Source organism: Protopterus annectens, chromosome 3.part0, assembly GCF_019279795.1.
Source record: "Protopterus annectens isolate FY-2018-M chromosome 3.part0, PAN1.0, whole genome shotgun sequence".
Lineage (NCBI taxonomy): Eukaryota > Metazoa > Chordata > Ceratodontiformes > Protopteridae > Protopterus > Protopterus annectens.
The window spans coordinates 160177347-160202601 of record NC_056731.1 but is presented as its reverse complement, the minus strand read 5'-3'; the positions used below and the strand labels follow the sequence as shown (position 1 = coordinate 160202601).

Below are 25255 nucleotides of genomic sequence, written 5' to 3'. Positions count from 1 at the left end.
AGGATAACTGGTTACTCTTCCATCCAATCACCAGACATTCCCCCTTCCAGAGAATTCCTTAAACAGCCAAACAAGACAAGCAGCCAGTGGATAGTCCATTAATGTAAATATTGCTGTCAATATTGTGCATACGAGGGGAACATCTTTTAGAGACCTTGAAAAATGGGCTTTACCTTCAAGATAACATTGCTAAAAAGAGCAGAAGCTCTACTACCTACAGACCAGCTTACCAGACTGCACTTCAGATTGTGTATAACACATTGTGCTTCCACCCACCATGACTATGAAAGCCCTACCTTCTGCCAGCTACATCTGGGTACAACTTCTTGTGTGTTATACTTTTAGGGAAGGTTTCATATACAAAACTACTTGGAAGCTAAATAGCTTATTAAGTTCCCGAGGTACCATTTTTAAATCTTCCCTACTCTTTTCCACTCTCCTTGTGGCCATCTCAGTCTATTTTATTTAATATTTTATGATGCAACAGTGTTACTTGCTTAAAACCCTGATTACATTGCCATTCTTTGCACTAGATTTAATTAGTTAATGTTAAGACAGTCTTATGCTAGCGTGAGCTATGACTATTAAGTTTATTGACTCTGTGTGCTTGGCTAGTATATGCTTATGTTGATAGAATCACTGTTGTATATCTAAACTAAACTACTGCAGTATATTGAATCAATGCTGTATCTAAAAGAAAGTGTAGATATTCACAATTAGACTGATCAGCTTCATGTTTTAGTCAGTTTGTAGCTTAAATTCTCATGTATATTGTAGCTTTTATGAGCGTTTAATAAATGCAATCCACAGATCAGGGATGCAGTGATAGAATCAACAGCGCTTAGAATGCAATCTTTTGTATGCTGAATTTGTGTTTTGTGGAAACAGGTATTAGTCTTTAATGTCTAAGAACTTAGTTACACTTTTATGATGAATCTCTGCTTTATGGAAACAGTTTTTTAACACCTTTATTGAATTATCACTTGTGACATAGGAAAATTTACATTTATACAAAAGTAATCAAACTACTAAATTAACATTAACAAACATTACTTCACATAGTACTTAATGTTGCAGAACTCAGTTACATGTACAGTATTCTGGAAATTTAGATTTATGCTGAACATCTGCTTTATAGAAAAAGGTATTAGTACTTAAACTCTCATAACTTAGTTACACGTACGGTATTCTAGCAATTTAACTATAAAAGGTGGTGGTTCAGCTCACTGAATCTCCCTAAATAGTTCTTCTCTCTCCTCTTTTCATAGCTCCTGCTCTCCACTGTTTTTCACTTTGAGTGCGTCACCCTTCTATTGTACCGGATCATTTATGTTTTTCCCTAAATTAACTTACTCTGTGCTCCAAGTAAATCTGATTTGTAGAGAAATTGGTGCGCACACTACTTCAGATGGCTCTGCTATTATTCCCACCACGTTTTAGCTATACATTTACCCTCTAGATATAGTCTTGCTGTGAAAAGACCTCAGATAATTCCATAATTGGCCCTCATCCTTGGTAAACAAGTATTTTTATTTCCTTCTACTATAGTTGTAGCTTAATGCTTGTTTTATTACACTTGTACATAGTACTGATAAGAACCACATCAGTAAAGGTAATATCAGAATGAAGGTATCCCCAGGGAAGAAGTCTCTGCCCTTCTATTATATCCAAAACTTTCACCGTGCTTTGTAAACTTTCTGAAAAAGTATTACTGACCTGTACTATACGCTTCTTAGGTTGATTGGCTCTGCTGGTAATCTAAGGCTTGTTAGTTGTCTGGCTCTACCCATTCCGTTCTCCCTTGCTTTGCTCGGGCTCACTTTGCTCCCTTATCCTACCCCCAAATTCCACCCACCACCGCTATACCTAAACTTATACTTCTACAACTCCACCCCTTACTTCCATCAGCCAATCAAAACCACTCCTTCCTTCCCTACAATTTATTTCACCCTCCCCTTTTTCTTCCTTCCATGCTTCTCCTTGCTGATATATCTCCCTGTCTCTATTCATGCTCTGCCTTCCTATCTTTCGTTGATCTCTTCCACCTGATACTACCATATTTACTACTGAGCTTGAAATTATCCTTTTCCATCATCTCTCCCCTAGTACCTATATCCATCGCCTGTTACTCTAAAATACCTTTCCAGATCTCTTCTAACTCTCCACTACCTCTCCCAATTATTTTACATCCCCCACTACTCAATTCCATTACTATCTTCTCCATCACATCTCCCTTAGCACCTATATCTATATTTTGTTACTCTACACTACCTTCCTGATCTCGTTACTCTCCTCTACCTCTCCTTATTATTTTATATCCACCACTACTCAATTCCATTACTATCAACTCTCATCCCTCCACTTATAATCATGCTATAACCAAGCACACACATTCTCACTTTCTCACTGTTTTCTATTGTTTTCTTTCCTTAAGTACACAATACCACTCTAAACCATTTCTTCTTACCCTCTCTAAGGGCAATTATCACTTCTTCAGTAGTTATCCAGTTTAAAAGCTATATAGACATATCTCCTGGCCTCTACCAAACAAATCCTCTCTTCCAATACAAGGTGACAAATAAAATCTATTTTACCCTAAAGATCAATACCACCACATATCTTCAATTATACCACAATAAATCACATAGCAATTCATTTCACAATTGTACATTTATGTGGTAACATACACCACAGTCCAGGGCCCACCTCTACCAACCCATCTATACCTCCCCATAACAATAATTCTCACAAATCATTATAAATGATAACCCTTAGTCTCCAAAGCATTCTGACCAAATTACTAAATTCCATACTTGGCTCTCTCATAATCATCCCGATATTATTGCTACCACCAAGACCTGGTTAAAACCGCCCATTAAAGATTCAGAATTTCTCCCCCAGGCTTTCAAACTATAAAATCTGATAGGCCTGAAAAAAAAGGGGGACAGTGGAAACATCTGTGTATCATAGTACTTTATATGCCTCCTGGCAACAATATATCCATATTAGAAGACAATCATGCATTGGTTTCTACTAATATTAAAAATGAAACTGTCATCTTAGGTGACATAAACATCAACTGGCTAAACCTCACTTCCAACTTTCCTTCTTCAAACATTAATCTATTCATCTTCATACAGCTCATCAATTCCCCAAACAGACAATAAGGACAATAACACAATAACAGTGGTTCCATTTTAGACTGGATTCAAGTTTCTGACCCTTACAAAACATTTGAAATGGGTACTTTCCCAGACATCTTGAGTAATCATCTCCCCATCGTCACTTGCTGTATGTCACTTGCCTATCAAAACAAAGATCAATATAAACAAATAAGAAACCCTGCCAAATTTGTCCCATATACCCGCACCAACATTCTAAAAAGATAAACTGGAATATCCTAAAACAACACTTCCACTTGATGACACAGTCAACTATTTCAACTCTATATTTTTGAATACACTAAATAGCCTAGCACCCCTTCTTAAAAAGAGGATAAAATCATACTATGCCCCATGGCTAACCAAAACTACTAAAGATCTTATGATTACCAGGGACAAAATATGGAAACAGTGGCAAACCAAGTAAATTTTAACAGGTCTGGAGTTTTTTTAACAACTTCGTAAAAAGATTAGTCAAAAAAGATAAAAAAGAATACTATATAAAACTGCAAAGTAGCCATAAACAATACCTCACTTCTAAAGCCAGACACAAAAAAAAACCCATGTCACCATCCTGACAAATCATCTCAAGAAATATCTACCCTCTTCAATTCATTCTTCATCAGTTCTGTAGCTAACTTTACTGCTAAGCTTCCCCAAACAAAACGCAGCCCACGAAACACTACCACATCCACCCATTATAACAAATCCTACTCCACATCAATATTCACTCTTAATCTCATGTCAATCGCACAATAAAGAATTTACTTCTAAAACTTAAACCCTGCTCTAATGTACCTGACAACATACCCTCAGAATATCTAAAACTTGCAGCTGAAGCCATTGCCTATCCCATAAGTATATTTATCAACAGAACCATCCAAGAATCCTACGTCCCCAAAACCTGGAAAAAAGAATATAGTATCCCTCTCCATAAAGCCAGCAATAATAATGACATCACCAACTTCCGCCCTATCGCCATTCTCTCATCTATCTCTAAGATATTGGAAAAATGCATACAAACTCAACTTCTGCTTTTTTTTTCTTCATAACCAACTCCTGTCACCCACCCAATATGGATTCAGACCAGGCCATAGTACTACAATTGCCCTCAGATCTTTCATGGAAATAGTAAACAGAGCCCATGAGTCTGATAAAATTGTCTCCATGCTCTTTCTAGATCTATTAAAGGCTTTCAACACAATTACCCACCCTTTATAACCCAGATCTCTAACACTGGACTTTCCCCCACTACACTCAACTGGTTCTCAAGTTAGTTAAAAGACAGACAACAGGCAGTCAAATGGCAACACTCCTATCCAGGATTAACTGGATTCAGAGAACACATCATCCATAATATCTAACAATGGCAGAATAGCAAGGGGTCTGTGCTGAGGTAATAAAAGAAAATCACTGAGCCTTTTCTTGGATTCTGAATAATCCTGGCCCTCCCAATGGAAATGCTCCTGCATGGTATGTAAAGTTTCCCCAAAAGACTAATCCTCTGGAGGACAGGCTGAAGGAATTGATTCTTCAGCATCAGAGTCCTCATAGGGGGGTAAAGAGTATCCCTGGTCTGAAGCGGAATCAGAGTAAATGGAAACCTGGTCAGAGGAACCATAGTCTGTATCCTGCCTAGGCCTTTTATCAGGAGGGGGATGGGTACCGCTAATTAGAGTAATTAAGTCTTCGGCCATTTTGAGCATCTGTTTTTTAGGCATGGAGGCCTGTCCAGGTGAATGCTGTACTTGCTTCTTTGTCTTTAATGGAGTTTTAGACTTGGCTGTAGTTTTTATGGTAATCTGTGAAGGTCTGAAAATACCCTCAGAAGCCGATGCCTGCTCAGCGGCTCCAGACCCATCTGAAGGGTTAGTTTCCGTAGGCCCAACACCTTGAGTATCCAGAGGCCTAGGCATCTCCACGTGGGAGTCGGAGGCGGCCTGTGGCTCTGAGGTAGCAGGTGTCAAGGGCTGCGAAAGCGCCTCACTGAGAACCGGCGAACCGGCGACTGGCCTAGAAGAGGCTTCATCATCAGTTTTGGGCCTCGGATGCCTGTCCTTATCCTTGTCTTTGCATTTTTTGTGTATTCTGGTCGTTGGTTGTTCCGACGGCATGGTATAATTAAACCTTCGCCCAAAGTAATGGCGAGCAAAATCAAACCGACATTTAATAGTGCGTTTGTTAAATCTAGCACAAAACCGACAACTAGTGACGTCGTGGTCTGGGCCTAGGCATGGAATACAGTAAGAATGAAAATCCTTATGAGGTATTTGCTTCCCACAAGAAATACAATTATTAACTTTTACTGACATCGGTCTGAGGCAAGAAAAAGTTTCCCCAACAGGGTACTTAGCTTTATTGAAGACTTCGGTTCTGAAAATTCGAATTGAAAATCTCAGGAGTCGGCTGACCGGCACTTGCGAACTGCTTTTGCTTCGGGCACCGCGTGGCAAGAAAGACTGGAGAAAATGGCGTCGGCTGCATCTTATATACCCCTGGCGCACTGACGTCAGGGAAGAAGCGACAGCAACCGACGCCGGACCAAGACTTTGGAACTCTGGTCGACTGCGGGACCGCCTGACGGCAGGATAACTCAAGTGTAATGAATGCAGCAGTGAAACACGATGAACATCAGGCAGTCAAATGGCAACACTCCCCCCAGGATTCAATAACACCTACACTAAGTGTATACCATTCTGAGTGAAAAGACAATACATGCATAATTCACACCCTCTTCCTCCTAATTTTAGTTTTCCTACTGACATTCTTGCAGCTTTAAATATTGATAGGGATTCATAAAGGCTAACACAAAGCGTAGACTATGTGTACACTTGGAGTAATCTTTCTGAATGACTAAAAGCACAAAACATGTGATAGGAATGTTCTTGAATACATATTGTGTACACTTAGTGTAGGCTTTACTGAGTCTGGCCCTCCATCTCTCCATATCTAAACACCTCCTCTGGAGTTCCTCAGCTCTGCACTTGGACCCTCCAATTCAGCATTTTCTTTAATGATTTCCACCTTTCTATAATTCAGGGCTCCCTTATTCAATATGCAGATGACTCAGCTATTGTATGTTCAGCTGACTCAGTCTCTGACCTACAACATAAAACTCAAGTGGCCTTCTCTACCACAGAAACCTGGATGTATAATAACTACCTAGCCCTAAACCCAAATAAATCCAAGATCATGGTTTTTACCCCTAAAAAATCAACTCTATTAAATAAAACTCTATATATTCTCTAAATAACTCTAAAATTGAAATATTTAACTACACAAAACATTTGAGGGTCACCATAGATAAGCACCTCAAATTTGACATACACATACAGCACAATATCCGCAAAACCCATTACAAGCTAAAAATTCTCTATAGACATATTCACTTCCTAAGCCCCTCCATCAGACAACCCCTTGCTTCATCTTACTCACTCCCTTCACTCTTCTATGGCACTCCATTGTTCACTAACCTCCAGTCCTCACTAAGAGCCAAGCTTGTGATGTGTTACAATAAAATAGCTAGATTTGCTACTAATGTCAAATAGTCTGCCCATCATTGCACTGCTCTACGTTCCCTAAAATGGCTTGAACTTCCACACTACCTCACCTACATGCAACTAATTATAGCACACAAAATGATCTTTAAACCTTCAGAGTGTCCTGCCCTCAGTTCATTACTTACTACCTCCCAAAGAGGTCCCTCAGATTTGAGAATCAGCAACTCTTGCAGGTATATAAGCCAAGCCTTCTAGCTGGTCAGCTCCTTAAATCTTGTTCCAGAGCCAAAGATTGGAGTGCCCTACCTTTTTTCAATTAGAACCACCAAGAGCCCTGCCTTTTTCAAAACTTCATTACATGAATACCTTTCTTCTACCTGCAACTGTATATGCACCCAGCCTCCTTAAAATATTTAGTATAGCTGATGTCTTCCTACCTATCATATTATAATGGTCACTGTAACTCCTCACTACTCTAAAACCTAGAAAACATGGACTTAATCCTGCCTCTTTACTTGTGTGACTATATGCAAATGTAGTGCAAAATCTACTCTTATTTACTTCTGAATTGTATGTTTTTCTACTATATGTTTTACTGCTGAATGAATTGTTAAATGATATTTACCAATGTATGTTAATTATGGAGCTTTTCTACCTAGGCCTCCACTGAAAATGGGCTCTGAATGGGACAGTGGACTTTCCCGGGAAACAAAGTGCAAATAAATACATAAATAAATACATTGATTGATTAATTTTGTGTTAGTGTGAATTACCATTCACTATACAATTACTTGAGCCATTTCTAATGCACAATGTGCCTGGGATATGTTTGAAAATGGTTCAGGGACCAACTCTCTTACCCAGCTATCAAATATTAAATCAATTAAAACATGTTTTCCTAGTGTCCATGGGTGCTACAGACTCCTCCCACATCCCAAAAACATGATGTATGTGAACTCAAAGGTTCGTAGGTAAGTACTAAGCTAACTGTCTTTGAGGGTCATTTAAGCCTGGCCAGCTTCTCCTTTGGTGCTCAAGTTTATGTATCCCATGTAGTCTGTGATTGGTTCTACCAAACAAGGGGGTCAACTCTTAGGGGCTACTGTCAATGTAGTAGTTCCCCTGAGTAGATGACTTCCCAAAGGATATAATAATGCATTCCTTGGCATTTACTTTTAATCCATGATTTTGACACCAGTTATTTATTTGAAACAAACTTTCCTGCAGGATGGCTATGTCATTTAGGGTTTCAATGACTGATCCTAGCTTGCAGTCATCTGCAAACTTAGTCAGCCAGAGCCCTTTGGTATTGACTTTTACTTCACAGAGATGCCAAACAGGAGAGGTTCCAATACAGAACCCTTGGGGACTCCACTGGTGACTGGTCTCTTTGTGAAGGCAGCTTCCCCTATTTTGATTTTTTGTGTCCTATCTGTTGAGACAACTGGCAATCCAGCACGTGACGTAGAGATTTAGCTTTTCCCCTTTGCCTGTGTCCTAACAGTGCAATGTGAGTGATATTTTACTGGATTATCTCTTCTTATAAGCTAAATGGGGATTGTGTCAAAAGCTTTGGCCGCATTGAGGTATGCCATGTGTACCATTTAGCTTTCATCTATTGCTTTCCTAACCTTTTCAAAAATGTCCACCAGGTTGAGTAAGCATGACCAGCATTTGTCAAATCCAGACTGAGGTAAGTTCAGTGTTTGGAGGTTCTCTATGTCCTGATTGATTAAATCCATGGTAAATCATTCCATGGCTTTGCATATAAAAAAATATCCTTGTTTTCCCGCTTTTCTGAACTAGAATAGTCCAGTCTTCAGATTTTGCTGATCTCTGGGCTTTGTCTTAGTTCCTGTGCTATCCATATCCTTATTTGGATAAGAGGAAGCTTCTTTGTTCACCAGTGGGAGTGGGGAGCACTGAGCAACCTATTTGTCCCTAGAGGATTGGTTCCAGCCCAGCAACTTGTAGTTTATTGGCCATTTTGGGTCAATTCCTGGCTCTTTTCAACCCCCTGCTATAAAGCCCGCTTTTGCTTTTAGCTTAATTAGCAAAGTTGCTCATAGAGCAGCATAGGGCAGCCGTTAATCAAGTTTAAACTATTTCTGGCTCCGTAAAGTCTGCTCTTCAATTTTTCCCTTAGAACTGTTCTACTTGCAATCTAAACAGCCTATACTCTATCTGCAAATCTCAGCACTTGCTCCTAAAGCATTTTTTTATACAGGTAAAGCACTCTTAAACAAAAGAAAGTACTTCATTCACCTAAATTCCCTTGAGTACCCATTTCCCTATAGGTTCTTTCTGACTCAGTTACACAGCAATCTTTTTCACTATTTCTAGCATGTCGAAGGGTCAGTTGCTGGCATCCTCTCCTGTTCAGCTGGTGAATCTGGGAATCTTGAGGCAATGTTACAATTGCCTCATGTACACAGACAACCCTCTCCTCCTCCCAACAAATACAAATATATGCGAGAGATGCAACTATATAGCCAAACTGGAGGCTGAGCTCTCTCAATTCAGTACTGGCAAGACCAGTCAGGAGGAGAAGGTAACCACGCACACCACAAACCCAGTCTCACATAGAACTATCACAACTGCAAACCAAACACATAAACACACAAAAACATACTGAGGCGCTGATTAAAAATCTACCAAAACAACAGAGGCCTCCAAAGCAGACACCCAAGCAACCGCCACCTCAAGACATAGCACATGCAACACATAGTTCACAAAGTCAGTGTGCTAAACAGTCACAGCCCTTAAGGCCAAACAACATGCCAGACACACTTGTAATAGGTGACTCCACAGTCAGACACACTGACGTCCCGCTCACCAGACTGAACAAGGAAAAGGTCACAGTAAGCTGCCTGTCGGGAGCTAGAATCCGCCACATAACACAAGCACTCAGGTCACTCCACAGCAAGTACAAATATGACTCAGTCATTGTACATGCCAGTGTGAACGACCTGAGACGTACCTCCCTGGACTACATGAAAAGAGACATAGAGGAGCTCTCTGATTATGTAGCCCAGGCCGGTATGACCCTGACCCTGAGCAGCATCTTACCCTCACCAAGAATGATGCTACAGTACAAAGACAAAATGATCAGTTTTAACAATTGGCTTAATTACTGGTGTCATTCTAAGGGGATCCAATGTCTGTCTGCTTGGGATGACATGCTTGACAAGCCACGCTGCTTCGCAAGGGATGGCTTGCACCTGTCACCCCTGGGCTTTCCGGATATTGGCCAAGGCTCTTGCCACCCCCATAGTGCCTTTTTTAGGCAAGGCTCAAATGATAAACCTACCTCCTAGAAAACACAAGTGGAAAAAACTAAGGGTAATGCTGCTCAATGCCAGAAGTCTAAACCTCAAGATGCATGCCCTCGAAGCCCTCCTCAGTATGGAGAACATCGATGTCTGTGCAGTGACTGAAACCTGGTTCAAGGCTCCTGAGAGCACCCCAGCACTATCAGGTTTTACCTCATATCATGCTTTCCGGCCCCAAAACTTGGACCGAACCACAAAAGGAGGGGGAGTATCCATATTCATCAAAGATAACCACACCTCCAGGTTAGTGGCAACGCACGAAGCATCGGAGACCATCCAGGTGCAACTAACCATAGGCAAAACTGCCTTACAGTTTGTAGCATGCTACAGACCACCCTCTCAAACTCAGGAACCCAACACAGCCTTCCTGAAGACACTGGAGAGTATGAATGTCTCTCCAAATACCATCATATTGGGAGACTTCAACTACCCAAACATAGACTGGGAACATTACTCAAGCCCCAACACCCTAGCCCAAAGGTTCCTAGAATTCATAAACTCAAATGCAATGGGACAACTAGTCACCATTCCCACAAGAGGAGACAATATACTAGACCTGATCATCACAAACATGGGGACAAAATGCTCCACACCGGAAGTATATCCCTCTTTGGTAAGATCAGACCATAAATTAATCTCACTGGAAATCCACATGCCGCCCCCACACACTGCACAAAAGACCACAGTGAAGAACTTCTCAAAAGCCAACTTCACACTTCTTAAGACTGAAGTGGTATCCTTCAAGGCCCCTGGGCCAGTGGAAACCACAACCCACACTGCTGAATCCTTTGCAAATGCCTTCTACGGGCACCTTCAAGAATGCATGGATCATGCAATCCCAAATAAAACCAAGACCCATTCCCCAAAGGCAGGCGCCCAGTCTGGTGGACCCCAGCCATAAACAAACTTTACAACAGGAGGAGGAAGCTACTACATGACAGAGCAAAATCCCTAAAAGGGAAGGCATCTCTGATCAGTACTAGCAAAAACTACGATCACTCATAAAATCATCCAAGGCCAACTTTGAGAGAAAAATCGCAAAAGACACAAAAGACAATCACAAGGCCTTCTTTAGCAATGTTAGAAACCTGGGTGGAAACTCCCAGATATGCTCAGAGTTAGTCCAAAATGACACAAAATACACTGAACCCACTGACATTGCCAACATTCTGGCAGACAGGTTCAGTGCAAATTTCTCCTCCCCCCCAAAAGGAGAAATAACTATCCCAGCAGAGTGTAGCCTCCCTAACATCTCAGATGCCCAGGTGAGAGCCGCACTCTCTAAAGCTAAAAACACAGCATCAATGGGACCGGACGGTGTCCCGGGCTGTGTGCTACATGAACTCCAAGAGGAACTAAACCCACACATAAGCCTGCTGTTTAATCTTAGCCTTACTACAGGATACGTACCCAAAGAGTGGCGTACGGCAACAGTGGTCCCACTTCACAAAGGCGGTGCTTCTACAGACCCTGGAAATTACCGTCCCATAAGCTTGACGAGCCTGGTCTGCAAAGCTATGGAGAGGATCATTATGGAACTCATAAACAAAGACATTGGGGACCTACAGACATTGGATCCTACCCAATTTGGCTTTGTCAAGGGCAGATCCTGCCTTTTGAACTTGGTCGACTTTTTTGAAACAGTCACTAAGGCCATTGATGAGGGTAAGGCAGTTCACACAGTCTACCTTGACCTTGCAAAAGCCTTTGACACAATACCCCACTCAGGCATCATAGACAAACTCGCCAGCTTAAATGTAAACCCATATGTCACAAGATGGGTTGCAAACTGGCTCAAGGACAGAACCCACAGGGTCAGAGTTGCTGGAGCTATGTCAGACTCTAAGCCAGTCACAAGCGGTGTCCCACAGGGCTCAGTCCTGGGACCCCTCTTGTTCGGCATTTATTTTTCCGAGGTACAGGCAAACATAGGAGGATTGTGGCTGACAAAGTTCGCAGATGACTGCAAACTGGGCGCCATAATTGATACTCCAGCGGACACAAACATCCTTCAGAGAGGCCTCATAGAAATGGATAATTGGTGTCAGAGCCATGGCCTTAAGCTGAACGCCAAAAAATGTATAGTCATACCCTTTGGGAAAAACAAGGTACCCACAAATTACCACATAGGTGGTAATCCATTAAGTATGGAAGAGGTAATCAGGGACCTAGGGACCCAGGTTGACAGTAACCTCTCATTTGACACTCACATTGCCAAAGTGGTTAGGAAGACCTTCTATATTGCCCACCTTATCATGAAGGGTTTCACATCTAGATCAAGAGAGGTCATTGTGCCCCTGTACTCTTCTCTTATCAGGCCAATGATTGAGTACAATGCCCCATTTGAGATGTATCTTACCCGACACTTGCAGCAGTTGGAAAGACCCCAAAAGTTCCTCACCAAGAGGATAAAGGGTCTTAAACATATGTCATATGCTGCCCGACTGAAAAAACTCCAGCTCTATTCAGTCGCATACCGCCTACTCAGAGGTGATCTGTGCCTGACGTACAAGGCCATGTCCAATCCGGAATTAATGGACATGCTCCACCTCAGAAAATCCAAATCCATCAGAGCCACGAGAGCAAGAGACTTAAACCTCAACACAGAAATAAATAGGACATGCTGGAGGGACAGATTCATAACCCAGAGGCTCCCTACACTCTGGAACAGAATCCCAATCCATGTTAGGCAGAGCCCCTCACTAACTCTATTCAAGAGAAATCTTGACGAGTGGATGGGAGATCGTAGGTTTACCCCGGGGGTCATCTCTGTGTCACTACTAGACAGAGGCACAGTAAATTAAACCCTAAAAGGGCGTAGTATTCTCATCCTAAGGGGTGGTGAAAGCCACACACACTCTGGCTAGGCTTATAAATGCCCTTGGGCAGATAGCCTAGTACGAACCTATGAACCTATATAAGGTTGGTTAGACTTAAGGGTCTGTAGCTGTCTGGGTCTGTGGAAGGTCCGCCCTTATGCAGGGGAATGACTGTAGCTGTTCTCAATTCCCTTGGTACAAACTTTGTATGGAGACTCAGGTTGAACAGTGTTGTTAGCGGTGTGGTTAATCATACTTCATGGTATTTAAAATGAATCCAGGAATATTGTCAGGACCCATCAAAGTAGCATTTTTAGATTTTTATAGCACTTTTAGAACTTGTTCTTGTGTGACAGATGGAGGCAAGCTAGTTTTAGGTATATCTTGAGGAACAGACATAGTGGAGACAGGGGTAAAGTTGGAACTAAATTTATCAGCCAGCAGGTTTACAGTATCTTTGACCTCAGTGTAGGCAATATCTTTTGCAATCAGCTCAATGCACTGCTGCATTGTGCTCTTGAGATTACGAGCATAACTAAAAAAGGCCTTGTGATTGTCTTTGGCTTGGATAGCTATTTTAGCCTCAAATTTGGTGAATTTCTGAGTTGTTTGTTTATGAGGGCTGTATCATTCTGAGAATTAAGCTTCTTGCTTTTGGTCAAAATTATCTTCCTTTTACTGCAAAGCTTGATGCTACTATGGTTCCCCTGGGTGGGTTTGTTTCTGGAGTGTGTCCTATGCTTGTTCCTACAGGGTACAGCTGCATCCAATATAGCTGTTTAGATGTTGGTATAGTGTGGTGGTGTTCATTTCCATGCAATCAGTGCAGTTAACTGGGTTTGGTGGGGATTTGAAGCTTGCCAATGTATCACTTAGAAGTAGGTAGTTTGTCGAAGGGTTCCTTAGGTAGAAGGGATCTCTGGTTTCAGTTTTATTTTGAAGAAGACAGCTTTATAGTCAGAGTTATCAAATGATGAAGACACGAAAGGAAGGGAGGGTGCAAGCTGCTCCCATATTAGTAAAGGCAAGATCAAAGATGTTATTCCTCCTGGTGGGTTCTCTGACTAATTGTTCTAAGACATTTATAGTGACAAAGTCCAATAATTTCTGTCCATGTGCACTAGCAGGGATGTATGTTTCCCAGTCTATAGAAGTACAATTTAGATCACCTAGGAAAATGGTATTGGCTTCAATACTGAATGATTCTAGTTTCTGCAGACAGGCTCTGTGGCTTTTCTAGGTCATACAGAGAGTTCTATAGCTAGCTAATATATGGCATGGAACCTTTATATTGGTTATTTGGACAAGAATTCATGATCCTCTGAATTGCCTAGACATATGTGTATGCATCTTGCAGTGGACTGGCATCTCATTCAACATTCATTCTCTGTCATGCACCCAGTGTGTGCCAGAATAGACTGCAACTCCCGCTACACAATGAAAGGAAAAAGTAGGTAAAGGGAAAAGAACAAATGAATGAATTAAAGTGCATTTCAGCTGCCATTTCGCCTTGCAGAGACATAACTTTAAAATACATCAAATAATAATCTACTGTTAGAAAAAGCCTTGGCTTGTAAATTTAAACAGGTTCCTTCCCAGTGTCTCTCATGGTGCCCCAGGAAATGTATGTGGTAATAAGGTGGCTTTTTGTCTGTTTCTTGTTTAAAGCTCTGGCAGTCTCTTCTACTAGCCTGCACACTTTATAACTTCATACTGAACTACACTTGCAGCTACATTAAAATTTCATTCTCTAGTATTTCATTCATTTTCAGATTGCTCTGGCTGGCAGTCTGCACACAAATATGTGCATATGTATACTTGCATTTCTGTGTCTGTGACTTCAGCTGTAGCTGGAGGATATATCATTTTTAAATTACATCTGCCATACTTATTTGTTTTACTGACTTCTGTTTCAGGGCAGTGTAATAATTCTGCAGCCACATTGTCTATGGACTCTGTGCAGCACCACTCAATACGGTCTCTTGAGGCTTATGGTCATCACGGATAAAAAAAATGCAAATTCTCTAAATCTAATCAAGCTGCTATCACTTCTTTTTCTGCCTTAGTATGCCATTATTTTGTTATTTTGTTTCTCTCGTTTATTTTTTAGTGTATGCTGTTGCAGCCTGATCTTCAGATAAGTGCAACAAGCCTTATTTTAACAATCTATAAATACTGCACTTATTTTTTCGTATCATAACATTTCAAAATAAGTTACTTTTCTAGTGCCACACCATATCAGTATCGAAAACTCTTTCCAATGAAGCATTAAGCTTTGGCTTGCTCTGAATTAACATGCAAAGACATGTAACTATACCCGCATATCTTTCAGACCCCTTTTTTACTCAGGGAACCAAATTTTCTGCCCAGCTTCAGATGCCAGTCTATATTTTCTCAGGCCAATGTTCCTTAACAAGCACTCAGGGTGTTACATTTCATGTAATTCCATTTTGCAATAAAACATTAGACATGGGATGCACAAACACGATCCACATCATAAAGTACTGGTATGCCAAAATACACCAGAGGTAGTAATGGATTATTATAGGGCTAAGTCAGGTGGCTGCCCAGTGCCCACAGCTACAGGAGGACCCATAGTCAGCTAAAACGTATCAGCAATGGAATAAAAAGTTTCATTGTTCTCGGCACTGCCAACTCATTGTAGTTAGTTCATGTACTGAAAAAGACAATTGCTACCAAAAGTTAGTTTTAGTTAAATAAGAAGTTAAACAGCACTGTAAGTACTTACATCTATATATTCATGGTGCCTGTCATTTCCACATGTGCAGCACAGGCCAATGAGGCTGTTAAGCATGGCAACCCTACCTAATGCAGCTGCAGCTTTCTGCTCCTTGGCTCTCAATAATGCATTGGAGCAGCAGTGAGAAGAAAGCTTGATAATATTAAATAGTAGGATATACTGGATGGTAGCAGAAAGAGCAGCAAAAGCAGCTACAGCATGAGCTGAGTTTTTTTTTAAATGCTGCCAGGCAACTAGATATGGACATTCAGTGGATGGCTAGGTGATGAGATGGGAATACTTTGCTTTGGCTGGTCAGCAACTGTGTGTTGGTGTGAGAAGAAACCACAGCACAGTTTTATTTTACTTTACTTTATCACTCCTTTTATTGTTATTGTTATTTGACATTGCTCAGTTGGTACTATTTTATAATTTTTATTACAGTTGGACATCTGAGATGTGTCCACAGACAATGAAGTAACTATAATTGCTGTTCTGGCTACAGGCCCTGTTTATGACTGCTGCTATTTGCTCAATTATTCTTGTGCTAGTTTTGCAGGACTAATGCGATTTGAGTTAATTGCACAGGAAAGGAATGCTTTATGGAGGGCCAATATTTGTGTGAAACAAAGCTACAATGTATTGTATGGCCATTATTTTTATCATAATCAGATGTCTGAAGTATACAGAGCCTGCAAAATGGCTAGAACTGTTGGGTTGGGTAAGGACTTGCTAAGTTTAAACAATCTCACCTTATGTCACTAATGTGCATTTATGTGAAATAATTTAGAATATTTCACAGTAAGACGCTGTCCGGTTCGATTCTCAGCTAGAGCGTCTTCTGCGTGGAGACATGCGTGAATGGGCGTACCTTCGTTGAAGGTTGTGCGTCAGAGCTGGCAACTCGGCACGTAAAAATCTACTGCCAATCATTAGCATACCAGAGTTCCGCTCTGTGGCGACCCCTAACCGGGAAAAGCCGAAAGACACAACAACTCTCTCTCTCTCTCTGTTTACTATTTATGTGAAACAAAGTTGAAACTGCCCTTGGTTTCACAGAATGTCCCCGATTTTTTATCTCACATTTTAGTGTATTCATCAAAAAGGTGTGGTTTTCTAGCAGACTGTTAAGGATTGCAGTAACTAAAGAAAGTACAGTTGCATAAGAATTTACCATAACAGCAGATGTTCTACTGATCACTACTGCAATATTCTTTCTCACCCTGCCTTCCCCATTCTGTGATTCTTTATTCCTTTTCCTCATGAATTAAGAGGGGGGTACTGTCTTTTTGCCTCTGCCCTCTTTGCTAGCCAGTTTACTTTATCAGATTTACAAGCTTAGTGGCTTGGCGATAGTCTGAGGATTTAAGCTCATACATCTACTTATGTACCCTTGCACCCCAGTGCTAAGGTAAAATGCTGCACATATGGCTGTATGAAAGGTTTTGGCTTTGGTACATCAGCTAGATATCCAGGTTACTTAGTGAGATAACACAAAAGTTTGGAATACTGTAAAAGTGATTAGCAGGACATCTACTTTTATGGTAAGTTCTTACACAACTGTACTATGTCCTTCCTTAGATCACTGTTGCGGTATTCCAAACTGTTGGATGACTCCCAAAGCTTATGAAATGTGAAGGGTGGTTGGACGAGAAACAGGAGAACTGTCCAGTAATCCAGAGAGGACTGATCTGGTAAAAGTGGCTCTGGATTTAGAAAAAACACACACAATCTGTAATGCTTGGTAAAGGTATGTACGGAAGACCAAGTAGCTGCTTCTAGAATTGTTCTAGAGTCAGCCTCTTTGTAAAAGGCTCCAGATGAGGCCACTGGTCTAGTAGAATATGCCTTTGCAGGGGAAGGTAAAGATTTGTCATGATAAGTATAGCAAAAAGTAATGGATTTAGAAATCCAGTTAGTAACAGTTTGCTTAGAAACCTGGGTTCCCTAACTTGGAAAGAGACAAACACAGCCATAGTTGTGGATATGCTTAGTCTTATCAAGGTAGAGTATGAGTTGGCTATGATTGGCAGTGGTGGGATTTGAACCCACGCCTCCAAAGAGACTGGAGCCTTAATCCGGTGCCATAGACCACTCGGCCACACTACTATGTACATCAAGAGAATGTAGGATCAATTTTCCCTTATTTTCTGGGTTAGAGAAGAAGGTGGAAAGATTTATGGTCTGATTAAGAGTTCATTAACAACTTCAGGCATAAAGGAGCGACATGTCCTTATGAAAAACAGGGAAGGAAGGGGATGCCATAAAAGCCTGTAGTTTGGAGATTCATCTAGCTACCAGAAGAATGGTTTTCCAAGTATGGAATTTAAAAGAAGTGGAGGCTGCTGATTCAAAAGGAAGGAGTGTTGAGTTTTTTTCAGTACAAAGTTAGGGTTTCAAGCAAGCAGGATTGATTTTATTGAAAGGCTTTAGGTGGAGAACACCTTTTAATATCGATTTTACCTGTAGATTGGTACAAAAGAGGAGGATCTAGAGGTAAGCAAGCAGATAAGGCTGAAGTGTACACTTTGACAGATGAGTGTGCTGGCTAGATTTCAATAACTCACACAAATAAAACAGGACCACTGGAGTTATTTGGTTGCCTTTTAGCAAGACACCTAATAGTAAATATTTTCCATTTAGTTATGCAACATTTCCTAGTAGTAGGTTTCCTTGCTTCCTGAAGAACCTGAAGCATGTTCAGAGAACATTAGGGTATACAACTGATTAGAATCCCTTCATCCATAATGACAGGTTGGGGTGAAGCAATGAAACTTCTGTTGTGTGAGCAAATCCACTGTGAGGGGTAATTTGTGGTGATGGCTTCTGGCTAGGTGGTACGAAGTGGGAATCATTGCTTCTTTGGCCAAAAGGGAGGCACCAGTAAGATCTCTGTGGTGTCTATTTGGATCTTTACGAAGACCTTGGGAAGAAGAGGAAATAGAGGGAAGGCATAAAGGAACCCCCCTTTCCAAATAAAAAAGATGTTGCATCAATTTTACAAGCCTGGGGACAGTATGACCTGGTGCAAAAAATGCAAAGTTATTTGTTGTCAATGGAGGCAAATAGATCTACCTGTGGGATTCCCAATTTTGGTAGTATCTCTAGGAAGAGCTCCCTGTTTAGCAACCATTCATGGGGATCTTCTCTTGATCTGCTTAGGATGTTTTTCAGGAAATTGTCCTGTGAAGGAATGTAAACTGCTTGGAGGGAGAGGTTTGTTTTTTTGGCCAGTTTCCATACCAACAGAGCCAGTCTGCACAATTGATACAATGTGATGCCTCCTGCTTGTTTATCTACCACAAGACAGTTGTATTGTCTGTGAGTACTCCTAGGGGACCTGGACTCCAAGCATGGGAAATACTTGCAGGGTCTGGATTAGTTCTTGCATCTCCTTCAGACTGATGTGCTCTGGTTTTAGGTCTGGTGTCCTTTGTCCCTGATATTTCATGTTGCCTGGTGATGCCCCCCATATACTGTTTGAGTCATCTGTATGCAATTCCTGTTAAGGTGTTTGTACTTTGAATGGCAAACCTGGGCTGCATTTTATCTGTTATATCCAGCAAAGAATATCCTTCTTTAAGTAAGACAGAAGAGAGATCTGGGTGCCCAAGGAATGGGAATGTTCTGACCAGGTGGGTCTCAGGAACCACTGGATCTTTCTCATATGGAGTCTGGCAAAGGGGATCATGGGTATATTTGGGGCCACCAAACCCAGTGTTCTGAGAATTTCTCTTGCTGTGCAAGACTGAAGGGGAAGAAGAGAATGAAAGTAACTGGAGAGGCTCAGCACTTTGTCTAACTGCAGAAAGGCCTGCCTGAGTTTGGTGTCTATTCTGGAGCCTAAGAAAACTAGATCTTGGGTTGATTCCAGGATGGACTTCTTTAGGTTAACTATTAACCCCAAACCCTGGTGTAGGGAAAGGGTGAAGCTGAGATGAGTCAACAGGTCTTATATTAACAGGTTGTCCAACTAAGGTATGCCTGGAGCCAGGCAATCTGTTAACACTCTGGGGGCTGTAGAGAGTCCAAAAGATAAAGTAGAGAACTGAAAGTGTGATGAGCAAGTTGAAAACCTCAGACATTTCTTGTAGAGGGTTCAATAGGAAAGTGGAGATGGGTGTCCTATAGATTCAAAGACACCAGGAACGCCTGTGGGAAAATGAAAGGTGGAGAGTTTTTAGAGACATCTTTAAAGAAGGGACCTTAAGAAAAGTGATGAGGATGGGGACATCCAGTATTGGTCTCCATTTGCAACAAGGAACAACCTTGTACAGAACTTTTTCCCATGTATTGTAGATGGACATGCTCCATTGTGCCTTGTTCAAGCAATGCTTGAATGACTGTGAGGAAGAGAAGGAAGCACACCATTCAGTGAAGGAACTTCAACCCAAGTAATTCTGTGGCCCTTCTGAATAACAGAGAGGACCCATTGGTCTGTAGTAATGAGGAGCTATTTTTTTTTTTTGGGGGGGGGGGTAGCAAAGGTGAGCCTTTTGGATGTGGAGAGGTATGGACCGAAGTGGGATACAGGGACACAGAAAGCAGCCAGCATGACTTGTCAAAGTAAAGAGGCCTTCCAGTTCTAGAATCCCTGTCTGATTTATCTTGGAATATTTTTCTATTTTCATGGCCCTATAAGAATGTCTAAACACCCTGCAAGCAAAGAAAATCGGCTTAGCAGGGTAATTTATCTGGCATCTGGGCACAGAAGTAGTAAAAATCTGTCTGCAGCCCTTCATTATTTTACCTTGTTCTTCTAAAGTCTTAAACAGACTAGTAGCATCCAAACAAAATAAATAATCACTGCTCAGTGGAGAATCTAGAAGTTTTGCCTTAATATCCCCTGGGAGGGGCTGAGGGCACGGCCATGCATAACAGAACCTGTAGCAGCTGCTTTGGAGGAAGCTTACACTACATCATAGCTGAAGGTTATCTTGTATTTACCAAACTGGGACACCTGAACCACCAGCAAACATAAAGCCTGCTGTTTTCCTGTCTGGATCTTCTGTAGCCAACAATGTTTTATTTAAATTACCCACAACAGACAGCAAATATCTTGTCATCTGGGTCTGATAACTCAGAGCTCTAAACACAAGAGTGGAGAATGTATAAACCTTCTCCCCCAAGCTGTCTATTGCTCTGCTGTCTTTATCAGAGGGAGCAGTATTGGCAGCAGGCAGTAGCTTAGACGGCTTGTCTTGGAAAACACAGAAAGGTCTATCACTGGGTTTCTCTAAAGAAAGTTAAGTCTTCACGAGCTTTATAATATCCATCAGGCCTTTTACAGGTCGGTGGCTGAGAGTCTGGAGCCGTGGAGGTGGATGCAAAGGCATCAAGAAGGCCTCCAGAACAGGCAGTACAGGTGCAGAAGCAGGTGTGATTACCTGAAAAAGGTTATAGTATCTTCTTTGTATCTCGTATGCTTAGATTCCTATTCAAAATGTTCATCATATTTCAACAGTTTCTTCCAAATGAAGCTTCTTCAACATGGGAATCAGGAGAAAGGGAGTCCTCATCATCAGAACCCACTTGGCCCGGCGACTGGATCTGGAAAGAGTAGGCCAAAGAGTGCTCATCTGAGTACAAGTCTGATTCAGCTTCATCATCCTCAGAAGATGAATTGAAAGATCTTTTTTTTGATTTTAAGAGTGGTAGGAGAAGCAGTTGTGGCAAAAAGCCCTGCAGAGGATGGTGGCCTGAGTGTCATAACGGCCTTAAACAGCCCCTGTGAAAAATCCATCTATTCCTTTTCTTTGGAAATCTGGGTAAAGAAAACAGTTTTGCTTTTTTGTTTTTTCTTTCTAAGTGTGATGTCTGCTTTCACTAAGCACAGAGGTTCTGGCCCCTGATGTACCTCTATTAGCGACCCAGGGATTTCCTCTCTAATGAGGATCTGCGGTATGCCTTTATGTCCTTCAGAAATCATTCAGTGGAGTTCTCCCTTCTCACCATCATTGGTAGCTTCAGTTGTTTCAGACATGCAAACATCAGATGCCAAACCAGCCTCAGGTGGGGTCATGGTAGTGGGCATTTGAGATGGTGTCATCATATTACAGGTACTGAAACTTCTGTGAGTGCATCTGAGTCCGACTGGGAAGCCATGATAGCAGGCCTATGCCTCAATCTTTTTCTTTTGGATGGGTGGGACATCAGAGGTGGAAGGGTCTGCCATCTTTCCTTTGGTGAGGCACTGGTTCACCATGTAGAAAGTGAGAGATATACCTCACATTCATAAAGTCTTTGGAGCAAAGGACTGGCAGACCATACAGTTGTTATAGTTGTACTATGTACCTAAACAGCAAAGGAGTTGAGAATGGAGATCATTGTAGGGAATCTGCTGACTGCAGTTGTACTTTCCCCTCTTGCAGTTGTACTTTCCCCTCCTAGCTGACATCTAATAGAGCAACAAACAGCAATGCAATCAAGAAAAAACAAGGAAGGCTCCCCAATGGGGCACTTATCTGAATTAGTGTAGGCCAATGGTACCAACGACCATTTACAGAACAACCCAAAGGGTGCAAGAAGTGTTCAGATTGGCAGTGAGATACTCTGAGGATTTGCAGTCATATGTCTATGTGTGTACCCTTAGGCCAACGCCCTTAGGTCAGACATCAGACAAGTGGCTCTATGGAAGGCTATGGCTTTGGCATGCCTGACAGACATCTAGGTTACTTGTCAAGATAACCCAACAGTTTTGAATACTGCAACAGTGATCTAAGAAAGGACATTCATTGATATTTGAGGCTTTATACCTTTAAGAAAATATATGCCAATGGGAAAAATGTTATTTTAGCAATGTTCTAAGCATTTAACAGCAATACTTGAAATCTGTTCTCAATCTGCAGTCTTTGTGCCTCATTATTTTTAGCACTGTCTCTTCTTCTTGTGCTGAAAAGTTGGGAGTTGTTATATTTTAGCACATTCAGATTAGCTGAGCATGAGAAAATGACTACACCTGCTACATGGAGGTGGCGGGGGTTTGTAAAGAATGAACACGTTTTACTAGCATGCCAACTATACCTATAAACACTTTGTATATTTCAATGGAATTGCTAACTGAGAATATATATATAATTTTTGGTTTTGATGGGAAATTTTACCAACAGATTATGGAAGTAGCCATGGAAGAAACAGCAGCTACAGCCTTTCTGATTCTGGTCCATGGTGTGTTGGGATGCAGTAATTTTGCCAACTACTGTTAATTTCAAATATGCTGTATTTTACAAAACATTTGCAGATGTCTTGTACTTTACATGGAAAGAGATGCTGAATGAAATGGAGTGTTCACTGAACAGCTGAATAAAAAAAAACACACTTTTAAACTTTGTCTTAGATGATTGTGGTAGCAAACCCTTTTTTAGACTTTTCTCTAGAAATGGATTATGAACAGAAATCTTTTTGCAGTAAATTCTTCAGGAAACCCACTTTAACTAATAATCACCTCCATTTGTAAAGAATCATCCACAGTTCATGAAGAAAATATCCCTAGAAGTCAAATGATTAGGGCATTAAGGCTAAGTACAACGGGTGATGTATTCATACAGCAGCTAGAGTACATTATGCAGTTACACAAGGGTTACCGACACAGCTGACTATTACTGCAGAATGTAACCTGCAATTTTAAATGCTGGAATGGCAACAGTGGATGCACAGACAAAAGCAAGTAACAGTAGGGATTTACTTTAGACATGTCCTTAAGCAGTCCAGTTTGTTAGAAACATTTTGGATTCCTTACAGAAAATTCTACTAGGAAATCATGAGCTAGTAAAAATGAGAGAGTTTAAACCACTTCTTGTCCAAAAGAGATCTCAAAATCTAAATTTTTTTTGGAAAAAATCTACCTATATACCCGGACCTATAACAGACAAATCTGATGTCATCTTTAAGCATGATAATGCAAAGCATGTAGGTATATTTTCAAAGGGTCCTGTCTAGCTGTGGTTCATATGTCCATGGGTTTGACATCCAAAATGCAGTGCAATTGCAATTCCCAAGGGGTGATTTATATGGCTACATGTACAGCTCAGTTTGTGACATACCTCTCAACCTCTTACTGCAAAAAATCTGGTCAAAGCCGAAAACTATGTGGGGACAAATGCCCCAAAATAGGAACAGATTTTAAATACAAATCTTATAAACTTAGAAAGTTGTTAGAATAACAGGACTTGTGTTAGCATTAATTTTCTGAAGGATGTACAGTTTAACACACGAATGCATGTCATTATTTAGTAACTATAATCCTCAGTAATTTGCTAGAAAACCACAAATGTGAAAGAGAACAAAATTATGAGGTAAAAATATGGACATTCTGTGAAAATCTAGACAGTGAAGAAGTATGCCTTTTGACCTCCAGGATATCATCACAAAGAAATGCAGAACGTGTTTATGCAATTCAACCAAAATATTAACAATACAATTTACAAGCTAAACACTAATTGTACTAAAATACAAGAATTTGTTTTGTATAAGATCATGAACCCAAGGATTTGAAAGAATGTGAGTTTTAAATAAGCTTGAAATGAAAGAGACTATTCTGCAGGCTAATAAGATGCCTGGCTTGAACAAGACAATCAAGACCCCAAAAAATACTTTTTAAAAGATAAATCAATTTAATAGTGTAAATAATAGTTGTGCATTTTATGATGTGTCATTTGACCTTATATAATATGACTTTTTACTATTTAACTAGGTTGTTGAAATACTTATTTTAGTTCTGATAAAGTCCGTCTATTAGGCACTCAACAAAAATGAATTAAAAGTTTTCCATTCATGTGTCCATAAAGAAGTGATTTTTTTTTTTTGTTTAAAATAAAAATTAAATATGATCCACAAAGTGATGCAGGCTTCTTCCCTAGACCTGAAAACCTGTAACATCATAACATATATTGATATCCTATTGTACCACTCTGCTACCAACTACAAAACTTCTCTACAACCTCCATAATACCCTCAGTAAGTTGCAACCTTGCTGTCCAACAAACACCTCACTCTAAATCATAAAAAGTATGCTATTCAGTTATTCACAAAAGTTAAGCAAACACCCTTCTTTTCCCATCCCTCTCTCATACTTCTCATACCCCACTGAGCATGTCACATTCTTTAAATACGTTGGAGTAACAATTGATCCCTGCTAAAATATGTTGCTTCATGTTGAGAACACAAAAGCCACACTCAACCACACTCTCTTTGGCTGCTTTCATATCTATAATCAATCACCCCAGATGGGAGGAAAAGTATCTACTAAAATGGCCTCCACCCTCAACTTTAATATGCCCTACCCCTACGAGCACACTCATCTAGTAAAACATTAAAACCCTACAAACCCTCTCAAGCAAAATGTACCAAATTATGCTTCTCTCTTCTAGAGATAAACACTACTGCAAAAGTTTAAAGGGCCAAGTGGGTCCTCATAAGACGACAAGGTAACTTGCTTCTCCTCTGACAAGTCCACAAATGCTCAAAAGTGCTTCTGAACACTCTTTATAGGTTTACAATATGATACTAGGCTATTGGCCAGAGGCCTTTATAAGCCTAGCCAAGAATTTTGCCCATGTTCCCACAAAGTCAGCACCTGTTTCCCCTGTCCAGCAGGAACACAAATGGGATTCCAGGGGTATATTTTCTGTTTCCCATCCAGTCATCCAGGTTCCTCTTAAAGCGGGCTAGTGAGGTACTCTGCTTGACATGGAGAGGGAGTCTA

The 25255-nt window shown here is 40.8% G+C and overlaps 1 protein-coding gene and 1 non-coding gene across 2 annotated transcripts in view; both read right to left on the bottom strand.

Annotated features, from left to right (window-relative positions):
* TMEFF1 (transmembrane protein with EGF like and two follistatin like domains 1) overlaps positions 1-25255 on the bottom strand; it is a 1099811-nt gene that overhangs the window by 732371 nt on the left and 342185 nt on the right. The window lies entirely within an intron of this gene.
* TRNAL-AAG lies at positions 17580-17661 on the bottom strand. The gene has a single exon. It is a non-coding gene; the product is annotated as a tRNA-Leu (tRNA).